Raw genomic sequence first — 20,737 nt, 5'->3', positions numbered from 1 at the left:
TCCCTGGTGCCCCAGGAAACATTGCTTCCCCAGACTCTTCTCCCTCAAGACTGCCCAAAGCAGCACCAAGAGGAGCAGGAATGGTGCTTTGGGTGCACAGATTCCCATGTCACATGCTGCCAGCACCCCATCTCCCACATCTTTAGCACCACACTGAAGGAAACATGCCCAGGGACTTCTTTTTTCTTTCACCAATAAGAGCAAAGTTCCACTGCCCATAATAAACCTGACCTCTGAAAAGAATACATCATCACACTGACCAGAAGATCAAACGGCCCCAGCTTGGGATTTGGGGGTGATATCTCTAAACCAAATTTCCCTTCAACTGACATCCAACCTGCCGACTTCCAGCAAATTCACCCTTCATTCCACAAGCACTTCGGGGAATGGGCTGCAAGAAGGTATTTGTAATTCCCACATCACCCACAGGCAGCCCAGGAATGGGATATCTGTCCTCAGAGGGGACCATGCTGCTTGGGACAGAGCTCCCACCCAGGAAACTGAACCCCCTCCCTTACCCACAGCTGCTGCTTGCTCTCCAAAACCCACCCAGCCAGCTCCACACCCACCCCAGGTGAGAAGAAACACTGTTATCCTCCAGCAGCACAAGGAAATGAACAAAGAAATCAGTTCTAATTAACAGAAATGTTTGATGGGCTCTGAATAAACATGTTGCTCTGCTTTCAAAACCTGAGGTGAAAAGCTGTATTTGGGCAAATGTCAAAACAACAGTCTCTTGCGTTCCCCCCCCTCCCACCACATCTCTCCAGGATGCTCTTCCCTGCCTAGAAATGACTATTAACCAAACCCAGCACACACCTAGCCACTCTCCTCACCCCTGTTTCAGCCCATTAGGCTGACACCCAAACTGCTGAGGGCGGGTCCGAGTGTGACCCTGCACCAGACCACATTGACACCTTCACTCTCCTGTCTGCAAAATAGGAACAAAACCTCTTTGGTGGTGCTCCCTACCTCCCCAGGCCCGGAACGGGGCCCTGGCCTGTTTCATTTGTTTGATTTCCAAGGCACATCAACAACAGCAAAAATAAAATAGGTGTATAAATATGTATTTAGCCGGTGAAGCTTTTCCAGGGTATTTGGAGCTGTTTGTTTTTTGGTATCAAGCAGAGAATCTAAAATGCATATTTAAATCTGACAGGCAGCACCCGATGGAGAGGAGACACGATGCTCCGCTGGGCACATCGTTTTGCACCCATTCTCAGGGGTTTCTTCCCAAGCTGTCTCAATGCATATTCACATCTGGGACTGCTCTCCTCTCTGGAGTAAAAAAAAACCACTCAGGTTTTTGATAAAGCAGAGATTCCCTCACCCTCCCCTTGCACAGCCGTGGGTGGGGGGCAGGCAGAGCATCCCAAAAGCCACCAGCCGTGCACAGGACTGGGTCTGTGAGTTAACACGGCAGGACCAGGACCTTCTGCAGCCCCACGTCCCTGCCCCGGGTCCTCGGTGTGACTCTGCACGTAGCACAACCAGCCACGGGGCACAACCGGCCCCCACGCCAAAACAATGCTCTGTCAGCAAGGAGGGTGAGGAGGGGCGGCTCGGCAGCCCAGCTCTGTTCACAGACACTCCCCGGGGTCCAGCCACATATCCCCGGGGACCCAGGCACCAAAGCAGCCCCCCACCCAGGGTGATCACAGCCCCGAAGCGTCACGCAGGGCCCCCTCGACGGAGCAACCCGAAGCCGAGGGCTGCGTGGCCACGTGCTGCAGAGTATCTCCTCTCTCCGGCCACCGAGGCCGTTCCCCACCCGCTCTCACCCTTCCCAGCCCCACGGATCACCCTTCCCAGCCCAATCCGAGGGAGCTTCCAGCTCCCTCTGCACCTCTCCGTGGGACTGTTCCTTTGCCAAGCCCCCCGAGCGCTCCCTTCCCCGGGGGGACGCGCTGGGATGGGGAGGAGGAGGGAAGGAAGGGAGGGCCGCGGCAGGCTCCGGGGACGCAGCGTGTCTCCAAACCCCGACGGGCTGGGGGATTTCCACTCTCCGGCTCCCTCCTCCCCGCAGCCCGGCGGGAGCCGCAGCCTCCGCCCACCTCCTCCTTCTCTCCCTCCCTTCCCCCCGCCTCCCTCCCCCCTTCCTGTCCCCTCCTGCCCCCCTCCCCCGCCTCTCCCTGTGTGTGTTTGTGTCTCTGCCTGAATGAAAGGCTACCCTTTTCTCCTTGACATCTTGTTAGAATGTGAATACAACATCTATTGATTTGCATTTCATGCAAGGGAAGGAGGAAAAAAAAAGTAAAAGTAGCTTCTTTTTTTTTTTTTTCCCTTTTTTCTTTCTGAAAAGCGCCTCTCTGAACCCGGAGCGGCGCCGGCAATAAACAGAAGATGCCGGCAAAAGCAGCCCGAGCTGCCTGCCCCCCGATGTGCTCCCCAAGCATCAGGCCCCGGAGCGCTGGGACCTGCCCGCGCATCCCGTGCCCATAGGAACGTCCCCAGCCAGCCACCCCCGCCCCCCCGGGATGTGGATACGAGGTGCTCCCTCATCCCTGCAGCCATGGCCGCCCGAGCCCCACTCCGAGGTGGAAAAGCAAAGGGAGAAGCAGGGCGGATGCTCGGGGAGGAGGCGCAGGAGCCACCGACCACAGCCTGACCCTGCCTGCTCCACCTCTAGATCGTGTCCCCAAGCACAACATCCACATGCCTTTTAAACCCCTCCGGGGATGGTGACTCCACCACCTCCCTGGGCAGCCAGTTCCGATGCTTGATCACCTTTTCAGTACTGAAATTCTTCCGAATATCCGACCTAAATCTCCCCTGGTGCAATCTCAAGCCATTTCCTCTCGTCTTATCTCTTGCCACCCAAGAGAAGAGACGGACCCCCCCTATCTTTACACCCTCCTTGCAGGCAGTTGCAAAGAACAAGGACGCCTCCCCTCCACCTCCTCAAGGCTAAAAAGGCCCAGCTCCCGCAGCCATTCCTTGTAGGACTTGTGCTCCAGACCCTTCCCCAGCTCCATCACCCTCCTCTGGATGCGCTCCAGCGCCTCAACGTCTTTCCCATAGTGAGGGGCCCAAAGCTGCCGGCCCTGCCTAGGGGAGAGCATCCCAACTCCTTAAAAGCAGAGCAAGCAACCCCAGTGAGCAGAGGTGCTCCAGGGAGAGGAGCCCAGTGCCACGGCATGGGAGAGGGGTGCCAGCACAAGCAGGTGACAGGCACGAGCAGCTCTCCCTCCCTCACCTACCGCAGTGGGGTGCTGGGAGGATTAATTAGTGTTTGCAAAGCACTTTGAAGATAAAGGCGGCCAGGGGAGAGCTCCTAACCTGGGGAGCGGAGATGGGGAACCTTGTTACAGTGGGGCTTCTTATCTGGTGCACAAGCTGCAGCCCCGGCTGGGAGGATGCTGGGCAGGCCCAGATGAAAGGCAGACAGGGAAATTTCCACAGCATTGCCAAAGAGAGGAAAAAAAAAAAGGAAAAAAATAAAATCTAGATGCATGCTGCTTGGGAAAAATGAGCAAGAGGGAGATGAAAAGACGGGATCTAAGTCTCTAAAAGCTGGAGAGACCTGCTATCGATTCTGGCTTGGGAAGAAGGGGCCTGAACAAGAGCTGGTGTGTTGTTAAGTGCACTTATCTCCTCTTGTTAGATGGCAGAACGGGGCCAGATGGACAGGGTACTAATTCCCGTCAAGAATCATTACCAGCCGCGTGCTGGATGAGGCACCTCCAAAGCCCTGCTACGAGCAGCACAAACACAGCAGCACCACGAGGCTGGGAACCCCATAGCGTCCCCAGGCAACCTCTCCTGGCACTTGAGCACCCTTGCCAGAAAAAACCCAGTGAAAACGATGTTTTTCTTACACTCAAAAGAGAATTCCCTGTACTTCAGATTGCGCCTGCTGCCCCTCTCCCTCTCTGGGCACCCCTGAGAAAAGCCTGGGCCCCGTGGACACCCCTGTACTCCCAGGCAACCCCCCAAAATATGCAGAGCATCCTATCTCCTGGGAGGAATCCTCATGGGCAGGAGGATGGTGGGAAGAGGCAGCGATGGAGTTTGCTTCCCTCCTTCCCTCCCTCCCTCAGCCGTCAGGAGGATGGGCCCGCTCCAGAGCGCGCTGAAACACGAGATACCCTCAACACAAATCTTTGATCACAGTAATTATCTGCTGTCGTCGTGTACAAAACATTATCTCCACGCAGACATCAAGCTCCTTCAGTACCACCTCCCCCCTCTGCTCACCCTGCAGCTCCCAGCTCCCCCATCCCATCAGCTCTGAAACACAGGCTTGCCAGCAGCGGGGCAAGATTCCCTTTCCCCCCATCCACCAGGTGAGAAAGGAGGCTCCTGTTTGCCTGGATTTCATCAGCACAGCAGAACAACAGGAGAAGAGCAGGGGGGAAGAGAAAAGAAAGCAGGGCAGCAGCGATGCATCCTGATCTACACACGCAGGAGACGGTTCAAGGATAATTCAGGCATCGCTCACTGGCTGCCTGCTTCTGGAGGTTGAGTTTTTCTCTCTCTTTTTTATTTTATTATTTTAAAGAATGAGAGAGAAAGAAAACATTTTTTTAAGCCTTCCTCTCCTTTCATTTTTCTCCGAGTTCAGTGCTTTTCCTCGTCAAGCCTCTGTTGCTCAGGTAAGAACAGAGGGCTCCAGATTAAAGAGAAACACAGCCAGCAAGCAGAAAGCCATGAGATAACAGGGAAGACAAAGCCAGGGAAGACAAAAGGAGGGAAGTCTGCTTTCTGCAAGATTCCTGCTTTCACCTTTTACAGAGTTTACTCCAGACACGGGGACCAAGCTGGGCATTTCAGACTCTGATCCCAACCCTCTCAGCCTGGATGTAAGGGGATATGGGACAACAGACTGCATCAGTCCAACCTCAGCTCAGCCCCGGGGCCCGGCACGTCCAGGGCTCTCACAGGCGTTCAATGTACCCTGGATTTTTATAGATATCTGGGTGGGTGGACAGACAGACAGCACGCTAGACTGACAGCTCTAAATACCTCTCCACACGAGCGTGGGTAGGAACTAAGCGTAGTGCCTCCTGCTAGAGCACTTCACGTGCCCAGGGGGAAAACGCAGCCATGCAGCCCCTCGCTGCTGTACCGAGGCACCCAGGGAGACATGGTTTTGGGAGGAGGACTTGACTTCATCGCTCCCAATCCCAACCAGGGCCCACCATCTGCTTCCCGAGCATCACCACCATGCCAAGACTTGATCAGCAGTCATACAATGCAGAGCAAGGCGGCGAGGTGCCTGACCCCATCTCTCCTCACTGGGACTTCAACCAACCTCCAAATTGGGAGGCATTACACCCAGAGCCAAACCCCCCTCCATGGCAAAGCCCGGTGCCCCACGGAGCGAGGGCTCAGCAGGGTCTGTACCTCCTCCATGGATGACTCCAGCAAAGACATACTCCTGGACCCCACCAGGCTCTTCCAGGAAACCTTCTCCACTGCCTTGTTTATAGATCTATTCTTAGCTCAACTTCGACTCACTGCAGAAACAGCGCCGAGCCTTTCATCCCATGACCCCAGAGAACCTTAAAGAACACGAGCTGAGCCTCACAGGGAGGAGACACCATCCTCTCCGTTCGATGGAGGGGTCGGCCAACACATGAGGCTAGGAGGACAGACTGGCAAGCAGAGTGGGAGGCAGCAAATAGGCAGGGGAGGCTTTAGACATGCACAAGGCAGCCAGTGGGTAAAGTGACTGCACAAGCTGCATCTACCTCCGAGAGCAGCAGCACTAAGCCCAGCTGAAGACCCACTGCTTGTGTGCCCATTGCCCCCTGCTTAAAGGCACTGGGAGGTGGGAAATAGGGGATGGAGACCCCATTTTCAATCAGGAGCAGCAGAGGAGAGGCTGTGCAATCCCTTCCACAGTGCAAATAGCCACACCCTTGGGATGCTTCTGGGCAAAGTGACCTCCTCCTGGAGGTTGTGAAGAAGCCACCAAACCCCCATGTGTTCTCACTCTGCTCCTGTATTAAAAAACTTGGTTTCCCCCCTGCATTTTGGAGGCAGATAAAAATCATCCTGAAACAGTGCTCACCCATGTGGGGTAGAGTGTGGTGCTCTGCCCCAGAGAACAACAAGGACACCCGCCTCAAAGACGAGAGATGCTCATCGCCGCACCACAGCCCCGACTCAGGGAGGGGGAGCAGGTGCCAGGAGAGGGGGCAACGCACCCTCGTGCAGCACAGAAAGTCTTTTCCATATGCTGCCTGATCAGTTATACGTTTCTTAAAATGCTATTGCACAGATATTTCGGAGGCATCATGTAGTGCCATCTGTTATGTTATATATTGCACCGAGCCCGGCCAATTTTGAGATGCTGCAGTTTTATCTCCTCCATTTCATACGTGGTGCAGGCATTTTGCAAGGCAAGATGACTGGGGGGGGATGAGGGAGGCATGAGAACTTGCAGAGGGATGGGGTGCAAGCAAATCCAAAGGCAAGGTCAAAAACTGAGCGGCAGTGGCAGCTCCCACCCATCCCGGACACCGGAGAAGAGTTTTGGGGCCACACCCAGACATTTTGGGTCAAACACTTCACAGCCTGGGGCACAGCATGCCCCTCTGTCTCCTGCTGCATCCCTGCCTGTGACAGCAGCACTGTGGGGTGGAGAGATGCCTGCAGCATCTCCCAGATGTCCTTTTCCCTGCTTCTTCCAGCAGCACCATGGGTCAGACAATGCCCATTCCCCACACTGTGCCACATGTCCTGGTGCAAGGGATGCTGCAGGGAGCAGCTCCATGCCAAGGTCATCCCCTCTGTTTCCAGCTTTTTCAAGGGAGTGGCAGCAGCACCAGGACCCAGCAGTGGAGCTATTTCTTCTTCTGCACCTCGACCCCATATAAGAGCCCATCACCAAAAACCATCTCTGCCTTGTGTGGCCAAGCAGCGATGGGCCCTGACGGGCACCATGAAGGTGAAACTCTGCCAGAGGTATCCACATGGATAAATCTGTGCCATAAGAACAGGGGAAAAACCAGAGGTCAAGAAAAGACCCTGAGGTTACTGCAAGAGAAATTAACTGCAGAGGTAGGCAGCATGGAGAGGGGGAAGCCCAGTCCCCTGCAATGAGAAGCCACAGACTTCTGAAGCGAGCGCTGCCAGTCATCAGCTGGACACCGACACTGCTCTTACCGACTGTTATCAACAGGTGCCAGCTCAATTTAGTCTGATTTCATTAGGAGAAAAAAAAAACATGTTGAAAAAGCAGAAACCTTCAGATTTCCTGTGCTTTGCTGGCTCCCTCCACTGGCACTTGGTAATATTTTTATTTTGTGATGGCTTTGGCCACGGAGTGAACGGAAACACGCCCGGCATCCTCCCTGGACCTGCTCTTCAAGGCAAGCCAGTCTTGCTCTGACTCACCACGTGCTGCCAGATAATCTGTTTTTCAAAGCTGCTTCTTCCTCCCAGTGCTACGGTAACTGAAAGGAGAAGGAGAACTCAGCAGAAATGTTCCCCTGGCTGCTGTCTAACACTCAGAAAGTAGGCACACAGAGGTTAAGAAGAGCAGACTTTGCAGCATCCAAGCGCACCCACAGCACATTGCTTGGAACAAGTAAAGATGCAGGAACCCTTCAGGCGTATTCCCTATGCAAAAAGAGTTTCCTCCTCCCTGACCATCACCAGTAAGACATCGCTTTACACCTGGAAGCCGCAGGGATACTCTTCCTCTCCAAGAGAGAGGAACCCAGGCCTGCAGCAAGTCCCTGGGGCTGTGTCCCCCCCATCCCTCCTGCACAGCTGATGCCCACGCAGCAACAGGATTACACTTTTGTGCCTTCTTCCCAGGTTTTAAATGGGGATGCAAAGAGGTCTGGCACCATCTTCACAAGGGTTCTGGTGCCAGGCATAGGCTTCTGTGTTGGGGTGAGGGCTTTTTATTTATTCTTTAGTTCGTTAATAGGCACTAATACCCCAGGTTTGCAGGCGTTTAATATTCTTCCCAGCACTTCAGCTTCTCATTTGAAAGGGACACTTCAAGGGCTTTTTAAACATTATTTCGTTATTGTTCACACAACACTTCTGATGGAAAACAGCATTTCCATTCTGTTTTAAAACTCGTAAACAACCTTTCCCCTTTATAAAGGAATAAAGTATGTTTATCCATCTACCAAATACTAGCAAGCAGAGAGCTACAGGGAGCCTGTTAACTCCAGGAGCTCAGAGTGGTAGGTGTTCAAAAATAATAAATAGTAAATGCTTGCTTCTCCATCTTTCCTCTAAAGTTTCAAGGACTCTTGATGCCACCGCCCTACTCAAGCGCACACAAAAAAAGCCCAAACCTCACCGTGCTGTCAAACCCAACATTTTTCTTTGCAGTCAGAGAAGCCAAAAGATCTGGGATCCAGCTCGCTTCACCCCTGGCTTCCCTGCTGGCACCAGGAAAAGCTGCTCCTGAACACCAGCTGGGAGTGCGAAAGGAAAGGAAAGCCCTGGAGAGACAAGGAAGCAAGATCCTTGCATGGGATCAGCACCTCGGCAAGATGTTGGTTTTCTGGGTTCTGTTCCCTTCTGGTCAAGTAACTCGAAAATTCAGCAGTGCACAGAGAAGTGGGGCAAGGGAGGAGCGGAGAAGCAGCATGTTCCTCTGGGGATGATCAGTCACGGAAGGAGGGAAGGAAGGAAAGCTGCCAAATCACCCTCGAGCTGCCCAAGTGTGTTAATGGATGGGATTAGAGAGCTCCTTCTGGGGATCAAAGGAATGCTCTCCCCCAGGAGCACGCTGCCTTCAACTCCCAAAGTCCCAGAGGACTCTTTTTGCAGCAGCTCCTGCAAATGTTTTCTTTGGGGGTCACAATCCCCTGAGTCCCATTAAGGCTCTTGAAATAAAAACACAACTTAATTTGAGGGAACCACACTCCATCCGGATACGAATCACAGTCACACAGATGCCGACACCGTGTTACTTCGACACAAGCCTTGGGTCTCCCTTGCTGAAGGTGGGAGCTGGCGCCTCACCACCACCACCACCCCTGCGCTGTAATTGAACTGGAAATGACCATTCAGGGTTCCAGCAGCTGCACGGCCAGTAGCATTCACCTTTCTGATATCAACCCATAAAAAACCCCCCCGACAACCACAGCCAGAGCTTGCCAGGGAAAATCAGCTCTGTGAGCTGTCGGGTTCAGATCGCAGGACATCAAACCCAAGAGTGGCAGCCGCCTCACAGCTCATGGCCCCGGGTAATAGGAACCTGCCTATTCCATGAACTCTAAAAGCAATCCAAAGGAGAATCATTCTTTATAATTGTTTTTCAACTTCTTCTCCAGCTGGAGGAATAATGACTGCACAATTCTCCTAACAACATGATCATAATCTATCAGTTCTATGAACTATAGAATGAACCCAAAGAGATAATTGGTGCAGGCACTGAATGATAAACATGTCAAGATTATGATTTCTTTGCTTAAAAATGAAACGAAGATATGATTGGAAATGCCATGCTTGGGGAGTATGAGCAATATTCCCATGCTCCATCATCTAAATTAGTTTATAATTTGCATACACTTGTATTTTTAGGCATTGTTCGAAGGCAGAGGAGCTGTGAAACCTCAAGACCCGAGCACTATCCACACTTTGTCCTTCAGTGGCACCTTCCCAGTCAAACTCTGGACGCATGCCAGAGTCCCATTTGCCCCATGAGCAGATGTGGAGGTACAGTTCTGTGTCAGGAAAGGAGAAGGGGATGTTTATTGCCTGCTTTCCACAGGGGGTTCACACCCCTGAGGCTCTGTCTAGGTGCAGGGTTCGTACACGCACCAGCAGCAAGCTCAGCAACTCACCACCTACTCCCAGTTTCATCCCAAACAGTGCTTTGGCTGCTCTCTGAGCTCAGCCTTGGTGCTTCAATGGGTTAAGGGCAAGATGAAGGGACCAATGAACCTGCAGCACATTCACATGCCTGTGAGGTCTCTGCCTCCCCCTCCTCAGCTGCACCCTGCTGGGTTTTCCAGCCACAGCACAAAGGAAAAAGGGAGGAGAATGGGCAGGAGTAACCCACTGCCTGAGAGCTGCTGCCCAAATTCAGCACATTTACCCCAGGAAGGGATATTTGGCAACTCCAGCGGCTCTAGGTGCAATGCACACCCTCATCCTGCACGCACACCCTGCATCCCATGGAAACCCCCGCACATCCCCCTGCCCACAGCATCCTCTGCAGCCCACAGGGACTCCACGCCAGGCAGGAACAGACACTGCTGAACTGTGAAAGAGCAAATAACAGGTCCCTGTGCCCATGACTGTTCCTGTCACTGCTCAGAAACCCCTCGGGGCTCTCCTCGGGGCAGGAGACGCAGCCAGCCTCGCCGCTCGCTCCATATGGCTCCCATTAGCCTGTTTGCTCGGATGGCACCGACAGCGCGTGGCAGAAGCCAGCTGCCACACTCAGAGGCAACGCTTCACCCAGGCAGGTCTTGCTATCAGCAGGGCAAAGAGGATGGGGAGCAAGGAAAAAGGACCAAGGTCCTGCATCCTCCGCCAGCCCTGGGACCACGGGTGGGCTGTGCTGCAGCCCCTCCAATGGGTCCACCCAAGAGCTTCACACATCCCTGTGGAGGGAGCAGTCTTGCCCAAAAATCTCAGATACAAGGACAAGGGACGGGGGGAACTGAGAAGGGAACAGCAGAAAGGGGCGTTGCTGCTCTCCGATGGTCTCTGCAGGAGGCAGCAGCGAAGGGGGAAAGCCAGTAGAGGAAACCAGGAAGATGAAAGCAGCACTCCCGTCCTTTCTCTGCTAAAATACAAAGTCCCTTAAAGCAAGTCTACTGAATTAAAGAGGAAACCCTAGAGAGCCTCTCTGCTCATGAACAAATTCAATTTGCCATCTCATTTTGAACTTATAAAAGTCAAAGCTCTCTAAACAAGAGGCAAAGCCTGGCAGTCTGCCTCCAGCCACCCAGAGACGAGCCCTGGGAGAGGGCACCAGGCTGCTGGGGACAGGCCAGGCACTCTCCCCATCTCACAGCCCCATGTTGCAGGGGCTGCTCACCCAACACACATGCACACACAGAGCCAGGAGAGGAAGGGAATTTGCATTATGCTTTCCTATAGCATTAATTTTTTTTATTACTTGCATTTACCCCTCCTCACCTCGTGCTGCCTCACCCGGCACTGCAGCAGCTGGGCCCACCAACAGAACAAATCCACCTCTGAAACAGAGGCAGATTGAAACACGCTTTGAACAGAGACCCCAGGGTGCAGGTTACCTACACCTTCACTGCCCATACCAGATGTGCACCGCCGCTGCCACTTCCACAGGACCCTGCAGGCACCCTGGGCAATCCTGGAGCCCTGGGCACCCAGCTCCTGGAGCCCTGCATCACACCTGCCTTTGCTCCTCTTGCTGCTTTCAGGGCACTTTGCTTCCAGGAGCGGGCGAGAAGTAAACCCAGACCAACACTGACTTGGATTTGCAGATCCCCCCAAAGCCAAGCCCCTACAAACCCTGGGGCTTCCAGCTGTCACAGCAGACACCAAAGCACAAGGGACAAACCTTGGGCAGCCAAGGCCAGTCCAACCCCTCCCTGCCCAAAACATTGCCCTTAAAGCCCTAAGAGCAGCAATAAAGGCTCTGCAGGTCTCCCTGTGTTCCAACACGTGCCGTATCCCTTGCAGCAGGTCAGGATCACAGACAGCACAGCCCATCCCCTGCCTCAGTGCTCAGGAACCAGCACAGGGGAAACTCATGCCAATTGAATTAGGTGCTGCAAGTAATTTGTTCAAGAAATGCTGACATCCTTGTCAAACTATTCCTCTCTTATTTTCCCTCCCCCCTTCCCTTTATAAATTCCTGGCTGGCTCCGCAGATCATCGGGTAACGTTCAGGAAACCATCAGGATGATTTTCTTTTCTTTCCCCATCATCGCCATCAAAACGAAGTTATTTGTGAATACATCTGCTGGAGACCGAACCAAACCAAACATGACAAGTCTATTTTCACCGCCGGCGAGGCGAAGTCGCAGGCGCCCAGCTACGCAGAGTCCCGTGCGCCGAGCCTGTCAGGCACCCACGGGAAGCGTGAGGAGCTGGGGGGGTGGCAGGGACCCCGCAAGGCACCCAGGGTGGGTTTTCACCCAGCTGCCCAGGCACAGTGTGCTAAGCTTCGCTGTTGCAGGGAAAAAGCACCTGCTCTGGTAAGATACTGGAGGTTTTGGACTCCCAGTATCCCAGCACAGCCTACTACTAAGTCATTAGCTGCAGTAGTTAATGATTTGACTAATAAGCCTCTGTGGCAAAGGCGAAACTGGGTGAACCGGCGACTTGCCCTGGTGGTAAGCTCCTCAATCAGAGGGAGCCTTATTAATTATTAGTAAGGGCATCAGAGGTGACCTCATTAACGTTTATAAATACATAAAGGGTGAGAGTCAGGAGGATGGTGCCAGGCTCTGCTCAGGGATGGCAGCAACAGGACAAAGTACAGTGGGTACAAGCTGGAGCAGAGGAAGCTCCGTGATCCCCAAGGAGAAACTTTGTCACTGTGAGGGTGATGGAGCCTCGGGACAGGCTGCCTAGAGAGACTGTGGAGTCTCCTTCTCTGGAAACTTTCACACCTGCCTGGATGCGTTCCTGTGGGATTTAGTCTGGGTGATCCTGCTCTGGCAGAGGGTGGGACCTGATGACCTTTCCGGGTCCTTTCCAGCTCCTGAGGCTCCACAATCCTGTGATGAACCACACAGCCTTGCTGCAGGAAGCATCTCCTTCCAGGGAGCCTCACTGGCTCCTTGGCAGCAGCTGTTTATACCCACACTGCAAAGGCTACAAAGGATTAAAACCCTTCCTTAAACCCCAACCACCCTCTCCCAACCAAGCTGCACAAGCCCTTGTCTGTCCCACTTGTGGCCAGAGCTCCTTGCTGGAGAACTGGTCTAAGCACCAGTGGAAGCTCCTGGGCTTCAAACTCCAGAGCTAAAGGCTACAGCTTTGTGGGGGGAGGATGCAAAGCCAGCAGCAAGGTGCATGGCCCCGGGGTGGGACCTGGGAGCCAGGCACTCGGCTTGCGCAGCCGCTGTGCTCATCACGGCTTCTCCTGGATCTAAAATCTTGATGCTTATGAAATCTCTTCCCAAGAGGACGCCTGGAATAAATTGTCATCTGATAATAGCTGCCAGGTGGCGAGGGAAGAAAAAAGCAGACATGCACAGAATGTTTTGACTTCAAACTCATGTGGATTGTCAGAGATGGAGTGTATTTTGTGTCCCTTCCTCATCCCTGCCTCCCCCTCACCGCTTTCACCCCTTCAGGGCTGCTTTTTTTTTTATTTTACATTTTTTTTTAGGGTTGGAAAGGCGAGTTTTCCGGGGTCAGCGGCTGAGGGAGGGAGCAAATCCCCACCACCTTTTAAAGGGCCAGAAGCAGCCAAGTCAGGGTCACCACGCCTGCATCCCATCTCCCCTCAAACAAAGGGAGCAGATAAAAAGCCTCGGCAGGCATTCCTGCTCCTCTTGCTCCCTCTCATCATTCCGACCCTCTGGCTCACATGTCGGACCCTTGTAGCTCCAGTCCCCACTCCCCATCATACCCCTAACTTTTCCCATTACCAGCCACCCAGGCAGGGAAAATCCTTCCTGAGCCCAAAGCTTCTGCTTCTGATCATTTACCTGCAGAACCTGCCTCAGCCTCAGGGGAGGAACAAACACCAAGCTCCTTCCCCACCCAGGATGACATCTCCAGGGCAGGGTAGCAAAGGGCATCCTCCTCACATGCTCCAGAGGACAGTAAAAGCCACAGTGTACCTCCCTGTCTGCATGAGGGGAATGCACATCCCTATCCTCCTAATTCCAGGAACTTTGGGCACTTGCAGTGTGTGGACCCATGAATACACATGCAGACCACATCTTGTTCTTCATGGGACAGGATACGGCTTTGAAAAGATCAAACTGACCCTGAGCCCACAGCACCTCTTCTACCAACACAAAACAAGTGACAGCGGTTGGATCCAAGCTGAAAAGACATTTTGCTACACAAGTGATGCAAGGAAATTAGCTGGTGTAATGAGGATGTCAGCACAGAGAGCAAGATGGAACTTTCAAAGGGCGTCTTGAAATTCCAGAAGCCTTTGCTGTGACACACGAGACCTGGGAGGGACAGTGGGAGCTGGCAGGAGAGCAGAGCTGCTCAGCCACCCTGTGTGCAAGGGGACACTCAGCCCAAGATACAGAGAGGTACCAGCCAGGAGAGCATCATCCCTGCACAGGCCAGCACTGCCAGGCAAACGCAGCATCCCACAGCCAGCCTTTCCTCTACCACTCTGCCTCAACAGCTCAACTCCTGCTCCTGACACAGCCCAAGCAGGAAGGAAGTGGCCACAGGCAAGCCCTGCTGATGGCTGCCAATATAATGACACATGTAGCACAGCCAGCACCGTCGCAAACGCAATCGCAATCATCACACGATCAATACCGATGGAAACTCCGTATTTATACAGGGCCTTTCATCACTCACATGTAGCGCAGCCGGTGCCAGTGCAAATATGCCAGCATCTGAAATAAAATATTTGCCATACATCTCACGCTCGTGCAGACCAAACACTGCATTCCGGAGAGCCTCATGGTGCTGAAGGCTCCGAGAGGTTTCTGGGCATCCTACAAAGTCATTTTAAAAAAATAAATCAAAAGAAATACCCAGTTGGGCTTTTGCTTTGGAAAACTAATAAAGCCAACGTCCACACCAGATCCTCCTTCAGCTAAGTCCTGGTTTCCACATCATTCTCCCTGTCAGCTCTCCACCCCGGCATATTGCCATGGTTAGGACCTCCTGGGTGGAGAAACTGGGGAGGAATGGTCCTGTCTGCTGGCTGGGGAAGCCTCTGAATTCTCCACACAAGCACCACAACAGAGATGCACAGTCCCACTTCACCCAGTGACACAAACAGGACTGCTCTCCCAAGCCTCATCATTACCTGCTGCAGACAGTCACTGGTGTGACCAGTCCTGTTACAGTGACAGCACCCACAGCACAAAAGGACTTTGCCCCTACACTCAGGAAAGCACCGTGCTCCCAAGGCTCATACAACCAGAGAGCCCCACAGCCTTCCGGCCCTCGCTCACCATCCCATCTGCCCTCCAAGCCCAATCCAGACAGTCCATCACAGGTCTTGACACATTTAATGCCTCTGTAAAAAAAAGCATGATGTGTTGATGCTCCTGTAAAGCTCTGACAACTGACAGCCTAATGGCTCCTTATTTTTTCCCAGCTGCAGTTTAGAAAATGAAATAAATTTAGCTCCTTAAGCAGGCTGGCTGCTCCGTAACACATCTGGTGCTCTCCCAGGCACCAGTGCTGAGCTGCAGGACCAGGGAGCAAGGATGGCCAGAGGAAAGGACAGCACGAGAGGTGGAAGTGGACTGAAGAGGTGTTTGCTATTAATTTCCCCATCCCAATCCAGCCAGTGTGCCCCTCACTCTCCTCCTTCTCTAGACCCCAGAGCCAGGACCCAAAACTCCAGCTACAGGTGATGCTGCTGTCCTGCCCTGGAAGGGTTGGATGGGCTGATGGAATCGCTCCCTGGCGATATTCACACCAGGAGGACCTGGTGTTCCTTGGCACTTCAGACCTCTCCGGAGTGTGGTAAAAGCTGGGAGATGAGGTGGAAGCTTAGGAGTCCCCTTCTGCCAGTGGCTGTGGTGTATTAAGCAGCGCTGCTGTAATTAGGCTGAAGCACTGCGTGGCCACAAGGCGGGGAAAGCATGATTGAGAGCCTTTCACGGGGAGACGGCCAGGGCCTTGTGGAGCACACACCAGCCATCACTCACCAGCAGCTCGTCCAGACAAGGTAGCTAGCCTTAAGCCAGCAGACTGGAAAAACCTTTCTCCGAAATACTTCTGAGGCCACGAGTGATGAAGGACAGGCAGGGCCGGAGATGAAGCTCTCACCTCACCATGAGAGGCAAGAAAGGAGGCTCGAGGAGAGGTGGGGAGCATCATACGGGGTCCAGCAACCACTTCCCCAGTCACCTGTACTAATGGAGGAACCCACCAGGAGCTGAAATCCAAGCCTGCACCCGATGTGGAGGAGGACAGATAGGATGGTGGGGTACTCGTCCCTCCCCCCAGCACCCAGACCACCTCCTGCCACCTCCCGAGCTCTGCTGCATCCCTGCACAGCCCAGCCAAAGGACAGTGCTGGGAGGGGGGGCAACCCCTTTGCGCACCCACAGAATCCTCACACACCCAGCTAAACCCCCAAGGCAAGAGGGAAAATGCTCACACAGCCACTCTGAGCAGCATCCCTCTGCTCGCACCCCAGCTGGAGCCCGGGGGGCCCAGCCCACCAGCATCCCCCCCTCCCCACATGCAGCTCTCCCCATCACAGCATGGTGCACAGACTGTTCCTTTCAGCACTCTTCCCACCCCAAATTCCCTCCTCTCCCCCCACCCCTCACTGCCAGAGGCTATGTTTCTCCTGATCCAGGCCAGCTCCAAAACCAGGGCTACTACAGCAGCTCTTAGCAGGTGGCACCTCCACCACTCTGGAGGAGATAAGCACATCCCCACCTGGACTTGGGATGAGCCCATTTCTTTTTGGAGGTGTCCCAGAGCCAGGAAAGGGCTGAGAAGGGAAAAAACCATCAGTCAGGCCACGCTGAAGTGAGAGGCATGCGAGGGCTGACAAGGAGCCTGCAGTGGGCAAGGAAGAAGAGTCCAGGCTGACTGCAGGAGGGCTGGTGACAGGCAGAAGGAGGGGGAGGAGAAGCAAGGGGCATTCCAGTGCATCAAGAGCATCAGGGCAAGGACACGAGCAACCTCATCACTGCTACAGATGAGCTCATCTCAGCTAGAGAAAGTTGTTTCCTCTCACTGCACCTGTCACCTCCCCCCAAAAACACCCACTGCTGGGAAAAGGCACATTCAGGGAAGCAAGAGGGGATGGGGAGAAGACAGGGGAGAGTGGAGCAGCAAACTGATGCTCGATAGCTGCCAAGAGCCAGCGAAGGGGCTAGTCTCCCTCCGAGCACAGCAAGACACATGGAGTGATGAAGCCGCCAAGAAGTTGTAATCAGGACTAATAGTTTGAGGTTCTTAATATTCCTGCAATCCAATAAATCAATGGCGCTAAAGATGAGCGCGGGAAGGCGAGCGCCAGATTGACAGGACAAATTAGGCTCGACTGCGGGGAGAGATTTCTCAAACAGTTCGTTCCGTCTGAGCTCACAGCGAGCTCGTAAACAAGGCAACCAGCAAGGGTGCTGCAAGAGGCAGCCCTCCGACCAGCCCTGCCCCCTCACTGGACACCCTCCTGGCATCCAGGCTGTCAGCCTGGGCCCGGCATCCTCACCCTGCTCCAGGGAGCAATAGCAGCCCCCCCAAACACACACAGTACCCCTTGCTAAGATCTAACACAGGAGATCTGTGTTAGATCTTAAACAGCCTCTGTCAAGACACAAGTCATGCCTGTGGAGTAAACAGCCCAAATACATTCAGCATCCAGTTCTGGGCTCAGGACCCAAGGTGCCACACAGACACCTCCTACCAAATTTATCCCATTCCATGGCTCAAGTCAGGCCTAACACAGGCCAGGATTGTGTCAGCAGCAGAAGAAAATCCGGTGAATGGATGCGTATCCACACACACATCCCAGTGTCAGCCTGCAGAGAAACTGGCACACTCAGCCCAGGCATCCCCTGATCCATCCTTCAAGAAATGGGGTGACCAGACTAAATACACTGTTCTCTGCATCCCTTGTCACACGGGACTTTTCCAGGTCCTTAAATCATTCCTGTCTCCATATGACAAGGGATTGGAAGGGCTGAGATTATGTGTCTTAAAAAGGAGACAAATAGGAAGCCTCATGATAAATGTATATGAATTAACAAACGAGAGAGACAGAGTACATCTGGCATCCCTATCCTCCCCTGCCTCGCAACACAAGAAGTCCCCTTTGATTCCACTGAAATAGTGACAAATTCAGAAGTGATGAGAAGAAACACTTTCCTCCACCAGCCTACGAATCCCATTGAAGCCCAGAGCTCGGAAGGTTTCAGAGACATTTATATCAATAACACGGCTATCCGGAGTTAATGGTTAATGCTAATGAAAAGAAGATAATGAGTTTAAGCCCCTCTCTAATGACTGCATTGGGCTGGATATGAGTCACAGAGTTTAGCCAGCAATTTCAACCTGAGAAAGCTCTAATACACGTGATACAGGCAAGCTGGGCTTGGCACGGATTCACCAGGGGCAGACAGGGCTCTGCCCAGCTCCTCTACACATGCCGGTGACTCAGGGCACATCCCATAACCCTGTCCCTCCGCTGCAGGCACTGTCCCTATGAAATCATGCAGGTTTTCCTTGGAAATGTTTGTATTTCCCTTCCTCCTATCCCTCCTAAGAAAAAAAAAAAAGAAAAGGAGCACAGGGGGAGATCCAGCAAGCTTGTTTCATCATCTAACAGCTCTTAGTCCACACTAGGACTGTGCTCTGAAGATCTCTAGCTTTTAATACTCCTTGCTAAAGCTCGCCTATATTCCTTGCCCCTAAATTACCAACACAGCCGAGTACCACTGCTTTGCTTTTCCTGGGCATCATTCCTTTGCCTTTGATTGTTATTGATATCGAAAGCAGAGCCCAGAACCTTCAAATGAGAGGCAAACCTCGACTAAGCACACATTGTGAGAGGTGCTCCCTGCCCTGGAAAGCGCAGCCTGAGCCGACTGCTCAGACACCAGAGGGAAAGAAAGATTTGAAGACATCCCCAAGGTCACAGGAGGAGTCTGCAGCGCAGGCAGGAAAAAGAGTGCAGACACATTCCCTGTCCATCAGCCCTGCCCAAACACCATCCCTCTTCCTATTATCACACCACCCCAGCTGAAAATTTAACATGCCAGTTCCACATGCGCTGTGACTGTGACAACACCTGGCCAGTGTCTCCCTTCTGAAAACTCAGGGGGTCTGGCCACATGTGATACAAGGACCTCAGCTCCTACTCTCCTGCATCACCACAACATCCTCCTCCCTTTACTCCCGACCGCCTTCTTCTCGGTTGGCAAGGAGACATGTGGCAGCATCTCTGTCTGACCAAGACATTAAACCCATCATATTGAGGTCAGGTGATTAAGGCCAGGTTTCCAGTGGGTCCTGATTACAGGCTGGGAAGGTGAATAAACCAAGCCAACAGTGACAGACTCCTCCCAAGGGCAGCTCACAGCACAGCAGGCAGCAGCCTCTCCTCCTCCTCGGGACATCTTTGAGTAACTGAACTCGGATGCTGTGAAAAACCTCCAGCATCTCTATGAAGTCACAAGCCAAAAACCCTACTTGAGCAGAATGGTGCTTCCCTACACAAAACATGTTCCAAAACACTCAGCACATCTGTCCTGCACACCGACGCTCGCGATGATCACCGTAAAAGCTTTGAGCACAGCAGAATGTTCTTTACTCAGGAGTGTAACCTGCTTGTTACTAAGTGCTGTATAATGCCGAGCCCCTGCTGTAAAGGGCTCTTCAGGAATGACAACATAAAGAATAACCGTCTCCAAAGCAGGACTCAGGTGGAACTTGACAGTTAAAGGCAGGAGAATTTTACATCGAAATCCTGTGGGTTTCACAGGAACACAACACAGAGCCATAAATCACAGCGGCTCAGCTCGCAGGGCTGGTGGAATTGGGAAATATAAAACCCCAAAACTTGTGATGAACATCCCGAGCGCTGAGCTCATTACACGGTTCCACACAACTGTTTTTCAAGCTCTGTTTGCCAGCGTGAGGTAAATCTCACCAGAGGCAGTAAAGGTACAGCCCTGGCCCAAAGAAGGGGCAGTGTTTTGATGGCACAAAGAGGATACATCTCAAGATGCAAAAGGAACGAGTCCTTTGGCCGTTGTTGGAGCTCAACATGGCAGCGTCTGAGCGCAAGGGAGACAATTCCCACACTCAGCCCCAGTCCCCCTCCCCAAAGCAGGGCCAGAACTGGTCCTCCTCACAACCACCTTACTGGTTTTGCCATGGAAACAGTGAGAAAGCATGTAAATACTAGACAAAGGCCATAAAAAAAAACCCACCACAGAAAAACAAACAGGGTCACTGCAAGCACTCAGAGAAGAACCCTTCTCCAGGAAACCTCCGGCACCTTCCACCAGTTAACATCTCCTGCCTGGCCCTGAAGAATGCAGCACTGCACAGCCCAGCAGTCTAGTGCAACCCTTGCTAGATGTTTTATGGGCTCATGTCTGTCAGCAAACAAAACCTAATGCAACAACGCAGTCAGAGAGGAGTTTTAGTGGTTTCATTTGCTTCCACTTGCCATGGGTTATCGATCTCTCTGGAGAAGACTCAGCAGCCATAGCTGACGTGCCGTCCCTCAGCCAGGGGTAATATACGACCCTGTTGGGAACCACAGTTAACTGATGAACCCATCTGGCAGGGGAGCCAGCAAAGTGATTGATTCATTCTCCATCCTGATACTTAGACTTTTCACCCTCAACAGGCCACAAAGCCTCGTTCATCATCTTCATCAATCAAATGGGTAAATATCATTAAATCTGCGGGCCACAGGCAGCATCATTTATATTTTTTGCCCTTTTTTTTTGTTTGTTTCAGAAGTTTCCCACCTCCTCTTCCCACATCTCTTCCTGAATAACCGTGCTTCTGCCTGTCAGGGATTTGGTGAGGTGAAATGGAGAAGCTGGACCCTGATAAGATGGGACAGTGCAGGGCTTCGGGTTCCTCATCTCTCCCAGGTCACTGGGGATGCTCAGAGGGACTGAGTATTCTCCTAAGTACTCCAGAGATGCCTGAGTCCATACAGCATCCGGTTGGGTTC

The sequence above is a fragment of the Gallinula chloropus genome (genome assembly GCF_964237585.1).
Source record: "Gallinula chloropus genome assembly, chromosome: 24".
NCBI lineage: Eukaryota > Metazoa > Chordata > Aves > Gruiformes > Rallidae > Gallinula > Gallinula chloropus.
This window is presented reverse-complemented; position numbering follows the sequence as displayed.